The sequence below is a fragment of the Bos grunniens genome, chromosome 7 (assembly GCF_055505025.1).
Source record: "Bos grunniens cultivar Pamir isolate PY7600 chromosome 7, Bosgru_T2T1.0, whole genome shotgun sequence".
Classification (NCBI taxonomy): Eukaryota; Metazoa; Chordata; class Mammalia; order Artiodactyla; family Bovidae; genus Bos; species Bos grunniens.
Window position 1 is genome coordinate 39,753,865 of NC_141171.1, and position 14,794 is coordinate 39,768,658.

Here is a 14,794-nt window from a genome sequence, read left to right on the forward strand (position 1 = left end):
TAGTTTGATTGTAGAGACTGTGAAGCCGACAGGGGATGTGGAAGAAGCATTCTGGAGTATAAACAGTGGGAGGCAATGACTATTTCTCGCTGAAATGAGAAGAGGGAACTGTTGTTGGAATCCTGTGAATGCTCAGAGCTAAACAAAGGTTGGCTCAAAAGGAGCTGTGTCATTTGACAGGTCTGCAAAACCAAGGCTTGGAAGATAAGAAGCTGGGAGATAATCTCTCCTCTTACTCTCTGATCTGCTGGGCCTCCCAGTGATCAAACCTATTGGGCAGGGGAGCCCAGATGATGCGGTAACAAAGAGGTCAGCCTCCTAAGGGCAAAGAGCTGAGTCAGAGTGGTGGAGGGAAGATCTAGGGGATGGGAATCCACTGCATTCCCTAACATGCATATAGATTACCAAGGTCAGTCTAGCTACTCTTGCCTCTGAAATGGCTAACCTGTCAGCGATAGGCACTAATCCTCAGAGAGACCAACTGGCTGCTGCTGCTGCTGCTAAGTCACTTCAGTCTTGTCCGACTCTGTGCGACCCCATAGACGGCAGCCCACCAGGCTCCCCCGTCCCTGGGATTCTCCAGGCAAGAACACTGGAGTGGGTTGCCATTTCCTTCTCCAATGCATGAAAGTGAAAAGTGAAAGTCAAGTCACTCAGTCGTGTCCGACTCTTAGCGACCCCATGGACTGCAGCCTTCCAGGCTCCTCTGTCCATGGGATTTTCCAGGCAAGAGTACTGGAGTGGGGTGCTATTGCCTTCTCCGGACCAACTGGCTACTTGGTGGCAAATCAACTACTTTGGACTCCCTTCATCCCAGAAGGGCCAGCAATTTGTTCCTCACAGGGATGGACAGCTGTTCTAGGTAAGGGCTTGTGTTCCCTGTTTGCAGAGCCTCAGCCTGCACTACTATATATATAGACTCCGCAATCCACAGGTATCCTATATAAACATAGCATCCAACCAGGAAACCCACTTTACAGCAAAGTAAGTGTGGGAGTGAGCCCATGACCACAGAACCCACTGGTTATATTATATATTACATCCTGCACCAGCCAGAAGCAGCCAGCCTCACAGAACACTGGAACTACCTTTTGACGGCACAACTGAAGCACCAACTCATAGTATTCAGAGTCAATACACTAAAAGACTGCACTGCCATTTTTCAGAATGTGGAATATGCATTAAATGAGGGACCTCTAATGATGCTTCTTTCCCAATAAAATGTGGGTCTAGGAACCAAAGGGTAGAAGCAAGAGTAGCCCCATTCACTGTTACTCCCCATGACCAGTGGTGGTGGTGGGGTTACCCTTGCTGTCCTCACCAAGCTGGGCCCTACAGGGTTGAAGATCCTACTTCCACTTCTCCAGAGCGTTACACTTGCCAGAGCCCACAGCAAGAGTCCATTCAACTATAAGCTATGGCTGCCCCCCAGGGCACTTTGAACTCTGTGTCCAGGGACCTGAACACAGGAGTAACTGACCCTCATCAGCAGGGAGAGGAGGGCCATTTTAGTACAGTGGGGGACGTGAGGACTATGGCAGGGACCTGCTAGCACTTCTTTGCCCATCACAATTGCAGTAAGTGCAGCAGTCCCAGCCTGGTGATTGTCAAGGGTCCAGATGCTTCAGGACAAAAGGGATTAACTATTAAACTAACTATTTTATTAAAAAGGGATTACTTAGGTCAGATAGGGTTGATAACCACAACAGAAAATTGTAAATAATATCAATAATGTAGAGATTCAAATATGTTCAAAACGCTCTGTTTAAGAAGGCTCCTCTGTCCATGGGATTCTCCGGGCATGAATACTGGAGTGGGTTGCTGTGCCCTTTTCCAGGGGATATTCCCAACCCAGGAATCGAACCAGAACTTCTTGGGTCTTCTGCATTGGCAGGTGGGTTCTTTACCACTAGCACCACCTGGGAAGATGTTTAAGAAGGCTGCTGCTGCTAAGTCACTGCAGTCGTGTCCGACTCTGTGCAACCCCATAGATGGCAGCCCACCAGGCTCCCCCGTCCCTGGGATTCTCCAGGCAAGAACACTGGAGTGGGTTGCCATTTCCTTCTCCAATGCATGAAAGTGAAAAGTGAAAGTGAAATCTTTCAGTCCTGTCTGACTCAGTGACCCCATGGACTGCAGCCTACCAGGCTCCTCCATCCATGGGATTTTCCAGGCAAGAGTACTGGAGTGGGGTGCCATTGCCTTCTCCGAGTACTTAATCATTTTTTAAAATTTTCCAACAAAAATGGCTTAGCTTAAGCTTTAAGGCTTAAAGGGGTAAACTTCAATTACTTAAGGAAATTGTTACCTAGAAAAGGCAGCACGACATTATGGGAAAAGCACCAGCGTCTTGGTGTATAATGCCTTATAATGCCTACATTCCAGTTCTGGCTCCACTAATAGCTCATAGCCACTTACTGTTTCAGACCCTCAATTTTCTAGTTTGTAAAATGGATATACCAACCAGGACTAAATTTGCTCTATCTGAAACTAGAAAACTAGAGAAACTGTATGAAATGGCAGTTTTCAAGATACTGGACAGTAATCACAATGAAGGACAGTGATCCTTGGGAGATGGGGGGGAAAATGAAGTGAGCCCAAGGACTGTCCCAGTTTACTCTCTGGAGAGATGTTTCCAGGTGACAGTGCAGGGAGGGGGAGTTAGGCACAGCCACCCTAAGGTGAAGGACCTACAAGTCCAAAGAGGCTGAGGCAGTTAGAATTTGCAGGGTAAAGGACTGGAGAGCAGAGCTGCAGACAGAGAGAGAACTCTCCATCTGAGATCATGACATTTGTGAAGAAACTACCTGGGCCAGGACAGAACCACTAAGAAGGATGAGACTCTAATTAGAGAGGAAGCAAAGCCTACAGCTCACACTGGCCAGGAACAGCTCTTCTTCCCACCAACCAGCATGGAAAAGCTGACAATTCAGAGGGCAATGGGTAAAGTACACTAAAGATTTTGCATCAATAGTGGGGATAAACTAGCCTTAGACTAAACGCTGCTCTGGTCCTGTCTAACAGAACTTAAACCATAAACCTGAAAGGATCAAAATGATTCAAGTAATTTAATCATGTTGCATAATAAAGCTCAAGTAAATATAAAAATACCCAGTATCCAAGAAGGTAAAACAAAAAGCCACAATCACCAGGCACACAAATAAGCAGAAAATATGACCCATGATATGATAAAAAGCAATGCAAACTCAGAAAAGACGGTAGCAAGGATATTAAAAGTTATATCAGGATTCCATATGTTCAAGGAAATAAGAGGAGAGATTGAACACATTTAGGAGAAAAGATTTTTGTTAAAAGATGTAATTGAGAGATTAAAATGACAACACTTGACATGAAAAATAAACTGAATGGGATTAAAGGCAGAGCAGACACTGCAGAAGATTAATGAACTTGAAACTATAACAATAGAAACTATCCAAAATGAAACAGAGGAAAAAGATTGAAAAATGAAAAAAAAAAAAAAGAACATCTATTGTCTCTTTAGAAGATAATAGAAGGCTTAAGGCAAAATGGGATTATTTGGAAGGAATGATGCTAAAGCAGTACTTTGGCCACCTCATGCGAAGAGTTGACTCATTGGAAAAGACTCTGATGCTGGGAGGGATTGGGGGCAGGACGAGAAGGGGATGACAGAGGATCCATACGGCAAATGTCGCACGGCAGAACATAAATGGTCAGAGTTACTCTGTTCAGCCTGTTTACTGTATTAGTTGGTTTAGGAACTTGCTTACTGTGCTGCTGCTGCTGCTAAGTCGCTTCAGTCATGTCCGACTCTGTGCGACCCCATAGACGGCAGCCCACCAGGCTCCCCCGTCCCTGGGATTCTCCAGGCAAGCACACTGGAGTGGGTTGCCATTTCCTTCTCCAATGCATGAAAGTGAAAAGTGAAGTCACTCTGTCGTGTCGGACTCTTAGCGACCCCATGGACTGCAGCCTACCAGGCTCCTCCGCCCATGGGATTTTCCAGGTAAGAGTACTGGAGTGGGGTGCCATTGCCTTCTCCCACTCATTACATATAACTGCTGTTAATAGAATCCAGGCCATGAGGTGCTTGCCTCAAAGGATATTTAGGGTGGTTTCAGCTCTTTATAATTCAGTTCAGTCGCTCAGTCGTGTCCGACTCTTTGCGACCCCATGAATCGCAGCACGCCAGGCCTCCGTGTCCATCACCAACTCCCGGAGTTCACTCAGACTCATGTCCATCAAGTCAGTGATGCCATCCAGCCATCTCATCCTCTGTCATCCCCTTCTCGTCCTGCCCCCAATCCCTCCCAGCAACAGAGTCTTTTCCAATGAGTCAACTCTTCGCATCAGGTAGCCAAAGTACTGGAATTTCAGCTTTAGCATCATTCCCTTCAAAGAAATCCCAGGGCTGATCTCCTTCAGAATGGACTGGTTGGATCTACTTGCAGTCCAAGGGACTCTCAAGAGTCTTCTCCAACACCACAGTTCAAAAGCATCAATTCTTCGGCACTCAGCCTTCTTCACAGTCCAACTCTCACATGCATACATGACCACTGGAAAAACCATAGCCTTTACTAAACAGACCTTGGTTGGCAAATATGCTTTTGAATATGCTATCTAGGTTGGTCATAACTTTCCTTCCAAGGAGTAAGCGTCTTTTAATTTCACGGCTGCAATCACCATCTGCAGTGATTTTGGAGCCCCAAATAATAAAGTCTGACACCGTTTCCACAGTTTCCCCATCTATTTCCCATGAAGTGATGGGACCAGATGCCATGATCTTCGTTTTCTGAATGTTGAGCTTTAAGCCAACTTTTTCACTCTCCTCTTTCACCTTCAACATTAAAGTCTTTAATTATATATAACTTCTCTCCAGAACTACATTTAAAAACAAACTGAATCCAGGTAAGGAGTGAATGTAAGAAAATGTATCTGAATAGTAGACATTCTTGATTGGTTGAAAATTTTTTTCTTTGAAAATTCTATTCCCCCTTCAATGTCAATGGAATGTCACAGTAAAAACTACTATACTAAGGAGTCAGAAGCAGAATTCTTGATAGCTTTGTCTAACCTGGTGCCATAAAGAGGAACAACCAATATTATTGGGGATTTTTTTTTTTTTAATGAAGTAACCTGGGTTAAAGCATTTATAGAAAACAAAGTACATAATTGCTATTTACTAGTGAGACTACTAAAAACCAGGTAATCTAGATGTTTTTAATCACTCTATAACATAGATATTACCCCCAAATAATTCCAAGTAAGGAAGTACAATTACTTTAAAGTAACTTAGGGGTCTCTTGAAAATGGCAGAGAAGTAAGACATGGTCACCTTCCTCCCCACAAATACATCAGAAATACATCTGCAAGTGGAACAAGTCCTACAGAACACCTACTGAACTCTGGCTGAAGACCTCAGACTTCCAAAAAGGCAAGCTCATGTCCTCATAACAAGATAGGAAGGAATTGGGACAAGATTTGTGCTTTTGGGAAGGAGCTGTGAAGGAGGAAAATTTTCCCCACTAGGAAGCCCCCCTCATTGGCAGGGACAGTGGAGAGCTTTGGAGACTGTAGCAACAGGTATGCAGAAGGCAAAGCAGAGAGAATTCTGCAAAGAGATGAGTGCCAACCAGCATCCCCACAGCCTATGCTTTGCCTTTTTCTAGTTTGCTTTCTGCATTTGATTTGCTCTTGGTTTTGTGTTTTTACCAGTTTTTAGTTTTGTTTTCATTTATGGGTTTGTTTGTTGATTTGATTGCTCTTTTTTGTTCCCTCTTTTTTTTTTTTTTTGTGAGTGTGAAAGTGCCTTTCTTTATGTGTTTTTGTATGTTTAGTTTTGCTTTCACCATTTGTCAGAGTTTTGTCTGTTTCTTGTTTGTTGGTTGGTTTTGTTCTTTTTTTTCCTCTCCTTCTGTGCCACATTGCTTGTGGGGTCTTGATGCTCCAGCTAGGGGTTGGGCCAGAGCCACTGAGTTGGGAGACCTGAGTCCAGGGTTTTGAACCACCAGAGAACTCCAGACCTCTTGGAATATTTGTGAGCGCTCTCCCAGAAGCTTCCATCACTACACTAAGACCTGGCTCCACCAAATGGCCAACAAGCGCCAGTGCTGGATGATTCATGCCAAACAACTAGCAAAACAGTAACACAAACCCACCCATTAGCAGACAAGCTGCCTAAAGCCATACTAGGTTCATAGACAGCAAAAACACACTACTGGATGCAGCACTGATCATCAGAGGGATAAGATTCAGCTCCACCCACCACAACAGAGGCACAGTCCCACCACCAGGAAGTCTACAGAAGGCAATGGTACAAGCACACCCACGGGGGGCAGACACAACGAGAAGAACTATAACCCTGCAGCCTGCAGAAACGAGACCCCAAACAAAATGAGTAGAAAAATATGCAGCAGATGAAGGAACAGGGTAAAACCTAACAACCCCAAACAAATAAGGGGAAATAGACGGTCTACCTGAAAAAGTATTCAGAGTAATGATAGTAAAGATGATCCCAAATATCAGAAATAGAATGGAGGCAGAGATAAAGAAAATGGAGGCCCTGATCAAGAAGATACAACAAATTTTTAACAAAGACCTTAAAAAACTAAAGAACAAACGATCAGCAATGAACACAATAACTGAAATTAAAAAATACACTAGAGGCATACACTAGCAAAATAACTGAGGCAGAAATACACTAGAAAAATACACTAGCAGAATAACTGAGGCAGAAGAAGGGATAAGAATGGTGGAAATAAGCAGAGCAGAATAAAGGGACAAAAATGAAAAGAAATGAAAACACTCTTAGAGACCTCTGGGACAACAGTAAGCACACCAACATTCAAATAATAGGGATCCCAGGAGAAGAAAAGAAAAAGTATATTAGAAAATATTTGAGGAGACCATAGATGAAAACTTCCCTACCATGGGAACAGAAATACCCATCCAAGTCCAGGAAGTCCAGAGAGTCTCACATAGGATAAACCCAAGGAGAAACACGCCAAGACACGTATTCTCAAACTAACAAAAATTAAACACAAAGGAAAAATATTAAAAGCAGCAAGGGGAAAGCAATAAATAACTTACAAGGGACTCCTCATAAGGTTATCAGCTGATTTTTCAAAAGAAACTCTGCAGGCCAGAAGGGAGAGGCAGGATATATTTAAAGTGATGAAACAAAAAAACCTACTACCAAGATTACTCTACCCAGCAAGGATATCATTCAGATTCGACTGAGAAATTAAAAGCTTTACAGACAAGCAAAAGTTAACAGAATTTAGTACCACCAAACCAGCTTTACAACAAATGTTAAAGGAACTTCTCTAGGCAGGAAATACAAGGTAAGGAAAAGACCTACAAAAACAAACCTAAAACAATAAGTAAATGATAACAGGATAATAGATACCAGTATGCATGTATGCATGCTAAGTCTCTTCATTCGTGGCCGCATCTTTGCGACCCTATGGACTGTAGCCTATCAGTTTCCTCTGACCATGGGATTCTCCAGGCAAGAATAATGGAGTGGGTTGCCATGCCCTCCTGCAGGGGATCATCCCAACCCTGAGATCAAACCTGCATCTTTTCCATCTCCAGCATTGGCAGGCGGATTCTTTACTGCCAGTGACATCTAGGAAGCTCTAATACATATCAATAATTACCTTAAATGAAAACGGATTAATGCTCCAACCAAAAGACACAGACTGGCTGAATGGATGTGAAACAAGAACCATATATATGCTGTCTAGAAGAGATCCACTTCACATCTAGGGATACACACAGACTAAAAGTGAGGGGCAAGAAAAAGATTCCATGCAAATAGAAATCAAAAGAAAGATAAGAGTAGCAATACCCCTATCAGTTAAAATAGACCTTAAAATAAAGACTGTTACAAGAGACACATGATCACTTGGTACACAGCACCAGGTAATTCAGTGAAACTATGAGCTATTCCTTGCAGGGCTACCCAAGATGGACAGGACATGGTGAAGAGTTCTGACAAAATGTGGTCCACTGGAGAAGGGAATGGCAAACCACTTCAGTATTCTTACCTCGAGGACCCCATGAACGGTATGAAAAGGCAAAAAGATTTGACAATGGAAGATGAGCCCCAAAGGTAGGTAGGTGTCCAATATACTACAGGGAAAGAAGAGCAGAGAAATAACTCTAGAAAGAATGAAGAGAATGAGCCAATGCGGAAACGGTGCCCAGTTGTGATTGTCTGGTGGTGAAAGTCTGATGCAGTAAAAAACGATATTTCGTAAGACCTGAAGTGTTATGTTAGGTCCATGAATCAAGGTAAATTGGATGTAGTCAAACAGGAAATGGCAAGACTGAATATCGACACTTTAGGAATCAGTGAACTAAAATGAATGGGAATGGGTGAATTTAATTTAGATGATTATATTTACTACTGTGGCAAAGAATCCCTTTGCCATGGAAATGGAGTAGCTGCCATAGTCAACAAGAGTCCAAAATGCAGTACTTGGGTGCAGTCTCAAAAATGACAGAATGATCTCAATTCATTTCCAATGCACATCATTCAACATCACAGTAATCCAAGTCTATATACCCCAGCCACTAATGCCAAAGAAGCTGAAGTTGAATGATTCTATGAAACCTACAAGACCTTCTAGAATTAACACCAAAAAAAAGATGTCCTTTACATCATAGGGGATTGGAATGCAAAAGTAGGAAGTTAAGAGATACCTGGGGTAACAGGTAAGTTTGGCCTTGGAATACTTAAGAAGCAGGGTGAAGGCTAACAGTTTTGCTAAAAGAACACAGTAATCACAGCAAACACGCTCTTCTAACAACACAAGAGATGACTCTATACATGGACAGTAACAGATGGTCAACACCAAAATCAGATTGATTATATTCTTTGCAGTTGAAGATGGAGAAGCTCTGCACAGTCAGCAAAAACAAGACCTGGAGATGACTGTGACTCAGGTCATGAGCTCCTATTGCAAAATTCAGACTTAAATTGAAGAAAGTAGGGAAAACCACTTGGAGAAGGCAGTGGCACCCCACTCCAGTACTCTTGCCTGGAAAATCCCATGGACAGAGGAGCCTGGTAGGCTGCAGTCCATGGGGTCGCTAAGAGTCCGACACGACAGAGTGACTTCACTTTTCACTTTCATGCATTGGAGAAGGAAATGGCAACCCACTCCAGTGTTCTTGCCTGGAGAATCCCAGGGACAGAGGAGCCTGGTGGGCTGCTGTCTATGGGATTGCACAGAGTCAGACACGACTGAAGTGACTTAGCAGCAGCAGCAGGGAAAACCACTAGGCCATTCAGGTCCTAAGTAAAATTCCTTATGATGATACAGTGGAAGTGGCAAAAATATTCAAGGGATTAGATCTGATAGACTGCCTGAAGAACTATGGACAGAGATTGGTAACAATGTACAGGAGGTGGTGACCAGAACTATCCCAAAGAAAAATGAAAAATGAAAAATAGATGTCTGAGGAAGCCTTACACATAGCTGAGAAAAAAAGAGAAGCAAAAAGCAAAGGAGAAAGGAAAAGATATACCCAGCTGAATGCAGAGTTCCAAAGAATGGCAGGGAGAGATAAGAAAGCCTTCCTAAGTAAACAATGCAAAGACATAGAACGGGAAAACCGAGAGACTGCTTCAAAAAAAAAAAAAAAATTAGAGATACCAAGAGAGCATCTCATACAAAGATGGGCACAACAAAAGAGAGAAATGGCAAGAACCTAACAGAAGAAGAAGAGATTAACAATGGGTGGCAAGATTATACAGTTCAGTTCTGTCGCTCAGTCGTGTCCGACTCTTTGCGACCCCATGAATCACAGCACGCCAGGCCTCCCTGTCCATCACCAACTCCCAGAGTTCACTCAGACTCATGTCCATCGAGTCAGTGATGCCATCCAGACATCTCATCCTCTGTCATCCCCTTCTCCTCCTGCCCCCAATCCCTCCCAGCATCAGGGTCTTTTCCAATGAGTTAACTCTTCGCATGAGGTGGTCAAAGTACTGGAATTTCAGCTTTAGCATCATTCCTTCCAAAGAAATCCCAGGGCTGATCTCCTTCAGAATGGACTGGTTGGATCTCCTTGCAATCCAAGGGACTCTCAAGAGTCTTCTCCAACACCACAGTTCAAAAGCATCAATTCTTTGGCGCTCAGCCTTCTTCACAGTCCAACTCTCACATGCATACATGACCAATGGAAAAACCATAGCCTTAACTAGATGAACCTTTGTTGGCAAAGTAATGTCTCTTCTTTTGAGTAGGCCATCTAGGTTGGTCATAACTTTCCTTCCAAGGAGTAAGCGTCTTTTAATTTCATGGCTGCAGTCACCATCTGCAGTGACTTTGGAGCCCAGAAAAATAAAGTCTGACACTGTTTCCCCATCTGTTTCCCATGAAGTGATGGGACCGGATGCCATGATCTTCCTTTTCTGAATGTTGAGCTTTAAGCCAACTTTTTCACTCTCCACTTTCACTTTCATCAAGAGGCTTTTGAGTTCCTCTTCACTTTCTGCCACAAGGGTGGTGTCATCTGCGTACCTGAGATTATTGACATTTCTCCCGGAAATCTTGATTCCAGCTTGTGCTGCTTCCAGTCCAGCGTTTCTCATGATGTACTCTAAGTTAAATAAGCAGGGTGACAATATACAGCCTTGACATACTCCTTTTCCTATCTGGAACCAGTCTGTTGTTTCATGCCCAGTTCTAACTGTTGATTCCTGACCTGCATACAAATTTCTCAAGAGGCAGGTCAGGTGGTCTGGTATTCCCATCTCTTTCAGAATTTTCCACAGTTTATTGTGATCCACACAGTCAAAGGCTTTGGCATAGTCAATAAAGCAGAAATAGATGTTTTTCTGGAACTCTCTTGCTTTTTCCATGATCCAGCAGATGTTGACAATTTGATCTCTGATTCCTCTGCCTTTTCTAAAACCAGCTTGAACATCAGGAAGTTCACGGTTCACATATTGCTGAAGCCTGGCTTGGAGAATTTTGAGCATTACTTTACTAGCGTGTGAGATGAGTGCAATTGTGCGGTAGTTTGAGCATTCTTTAGCATTGCCTTTCTTTGGGATTGGAATGAAAACTGACCTTTTCCAGTCCTGTGGCCACTACTGAGTTTTCCAAATGTGCTGGCATATTGAGTGCAGCACTTTCACACCATCATCTTTCAGGATTTGAAAGAGCTCCACTGGAATTCCATCACCTCCACTAGCTTTGTTCGTAGTGATGCTTTCTAAGGCCCACTTGACTTCACATTCCAGGATGTCTGGCTCTAGGTCAGTGATCACACCATTGTGATTATCTGGGTCGTGAAGATCTTTTTTGTACAGTTCTTCTGTGTATTCTTGCCATCTCTTCTCAATATCTTCTGCTTCTGTTAGGTCCATACCGTATCTGTCCTTTATCGAGCCCATCTTTGCATGAAATGTTCCCTCGGCTATCTCTAATTTTCTTGAAGAGATCTCTAATCTTTCCCATTCTGTTGTTTCCCTGTTTCTTTGCATTGATCACTGAAGAAGGCTTTCTTATCTCTTCCTGCTATTTTTTGGAACTCTGCATTCAGATGCTTGTATCTTTCCTTTTCTCCTTTGCTTTTCGCTTCTCTTTTCACAGCTATTTGTAAGGCCTCCTCAGACAGCCATTTTGCTTTTTTGCATTTCTTTTCCATGGGGATGGTCTTGATCCCTGTCTCCTGTACAATGTCACAAACCTCAGTCCATAGTTCACCAGGCACTCTATCAGACCTAGTCCCTTAAATCTATTTCTCACTACCACTGTATAATCATAAGGGATTTGATTTAGGTCATACCTGAATGGTCTAGTGGTTTTCCCTACTTTCTTCAATTTCAGTCTGAATTTGGCAATACGGAGTTCATGATCTGAGCCACAGTCAGCTCCTGGTCTTGTTTTTGTTGACTGTATAGAGCGTCTCCATCTTTGGCTGCAAAGAATATAATCAATCTGATTTCGGTGTTGACCATCTGGTGATGTCCATGTGTAGTGTCTTCTCTTGTGTTGTTGGAAGAGGGTGTTTGCTATGACCAGTGCATATTCTTGGCAAAACTCTATTAGTCTTTGCCCTGCTTCATTCCGTTTTCCAAGGCCAAATTTGCCTGTCACTTCAGGTGTTTCTTGACTTCTTCCTTTTGCATTCCAGTCCCCTATAATGAAAAGGACATCTTTTTGGGGTGTTAGTTCTAAAAGGTCTTGTAGGTCTTCACAGAACCGTTCAACTTCAGCTTCTTCAGTGTTACTGGTTGGGGCATAGACTTGGATTACTGTGATATTGAATGGTTTGCCGTACAGAACCATACAAAAAAGGTCTTAATGACCCAGATAACCATGATGGTGTGATCACTCACCTAGAGCCAGACATGCTGGAGTGAGAAAACAAGTGGGCCATAAGAATCATCACTAGAACAAAGATAGTGGAGGTGATGGAATTCCAGCTAAGCTATTTAAAATCCTAAAAGATGATGCTGTTAAAGTGCTGCAATCAATATGCCAGCAGATTGGGAAACTCAGCAATGACCACAGGACTTGAAAAGCTGTTTTCATTCCAATCCCAAAGAAGGGCAATGCCAAAGAATGTTCAAACTATCATACAGTTGTGTTCACTTCACATGCTGCCAAAGTAATGCTCAAAATCCTTCAGGGTAGACTTCAGCAGTATGTGAACCGAGAACTTCCAGATGTACAAACTGGGTTTAGAAAAGACAGAGGAACCACAGGTCAAACTGCCAACACCTGTATCATAGAAAAGGCAAGGGAATTTCAGAAAAACATATACATCTGCTTCATTGACCATGCTAAAGCCTTGCACTGTGTGGATCACAAAAAGCTGAGGAAACTTCTTATAGGCATGGGAATACCAGACCACTTTACCTATCATCTGAGAAGCTTATATGCATGCCAACAAGCAACAGTTAGAACCGGACATGGAACAACGGATGGTTCCAAAATTAGGAAAGGAGTATGTCAAAGCTGTATATTGTCACTCTATTTAACTTAAATGCAGAGTATGGGCAGTGGAGAGGCCAGGGCGCCCTCTGTCCTGGACAGCATATCGGCCCCAGGGTGGCCAGTGGCAGTAGTGACGGCAGGGAGCCTTCCACTCCTGGTAATCGTCCAACATCAGCTCGACTTCCCTGGAACCCCTTCCCCGTGACTCCAGCAGGGCCTCTGCCTCAGCCCCTGAGCAGCATGGTGATCAACATCCAACAGCTGGTGAAGGTTTACACACTCAACAAGGACCAGCAGTGGGACAATCAGGGTGCCAGACATATCATCCAGCTATGTGGAGCAGCTGAAGGGCATGTCCCTGCTAGTCAGGGCCTGACAAAATGTGGTCCACTGGAGAATGGAATAGCAAACCACTTCAAGATTCCTACTTTGAGAACCCCATGAACACTATGAAAAGGCAAAAAGATATGACACTGAAAGATGAGCACCCCAGGTCAGTAGGTGTCCAATATACTACTGGGGAAGAGTGGAGGGCAATTACTAATATCTCCAGAATGAAGAGGATGAGCCAAAGCGGAAACAACACCCAGCTGTGGATGTTGTCTGGTCGTGAAGGTAAAGTCCGATGAAATAAGGAACAATTTGGCTTAGGAACCTGAAATGTTATTGGACGTGGTTAAACAGGAGATGGCGAGACTGAGCATTGAAATTTTAGAAATCAGAGAACTAAATTGATGGGAATGGGTGAATTTAATTCAGATGACCACAGTACCTAACTCTCTAGGCAAGACCTCAGAAAATAAGCAGTAGCACATTTAACACTGGAAATAAAATATTTCCCTGCACATTTAACGCCGTTTGATGTTAATGAGATTTCTAGAAATACTAAATTATGAGACATCAAATCATTAGGGAAAATGCTATTAACAAAAGATGCATATTTATACACTGGCCATTCTCTAAACCTCTCCCACTAGTCCTGACGCTCCCAACACTTTCAAATAAAAACCTGGTGCTTTCAGAAAATGAGTTCAGAAGTACAGGGAAAAAGGCAAGAGTAGGAACCTGGTAATCCACCTTCTAATACTGGGAACGGGGGATCTCTGGTCATGGAACTGTTGGGTTGGTGCAAAGTAATTGCGGTTTTGCATTGTTGATCTTTGATACTGAAATACATTCTTAAATATGGTTATGCTATACATCATTTTAATGTGCATTCCTCGCTTTATGGTTTTCTAATGACAATATTTGCTGTTTATATTTAGACTAGGGAGATAATGTTAGACAAAAAGGAAAATTAAGCAATTGTCTTATTCAAGTTCAAAATAGGTCATAAAACAGCAGACAACTCGCCAACATCATTTGCAAAGACAATAACCTTGATGATGAGGAGTGCAGTGGCCAGCCATTGCAAGTTGACAATGACCAACTGATAGCAATCAGCAAAGCTGATGCTCAAAGTTGATTCTCAATTACATGAGAAGCTGTCAAAGAACTCAAACTCAACCATTCTGTGGTTGTTCACATCTGAACAAATTGGAAAGGTGAAAAAACCCAAGTGGGTGCCTTGCAAGCTGACCAAAAGTCAAAAAAATTCTTATCATGTGCAACAAAGGACCATTTCTCATTTGTATTGTTATGTGTAATGAAAAGTGGATTTTATACACCCAACAAATGGCGATGACCAGCTCAGTAGTTGGGGCTGAGAAGCTCCAAAACACTTCCCAAAGCCAAACTTGCACCAAAAAATGGTCATGGTCACTGGTGCTCTGGTGTCCATTTGACCCAGTACAGCTTTCTGAATCCCGGTGAAACCATTATACCTGAGAAGCACACTAAGCAAATCAACGAGA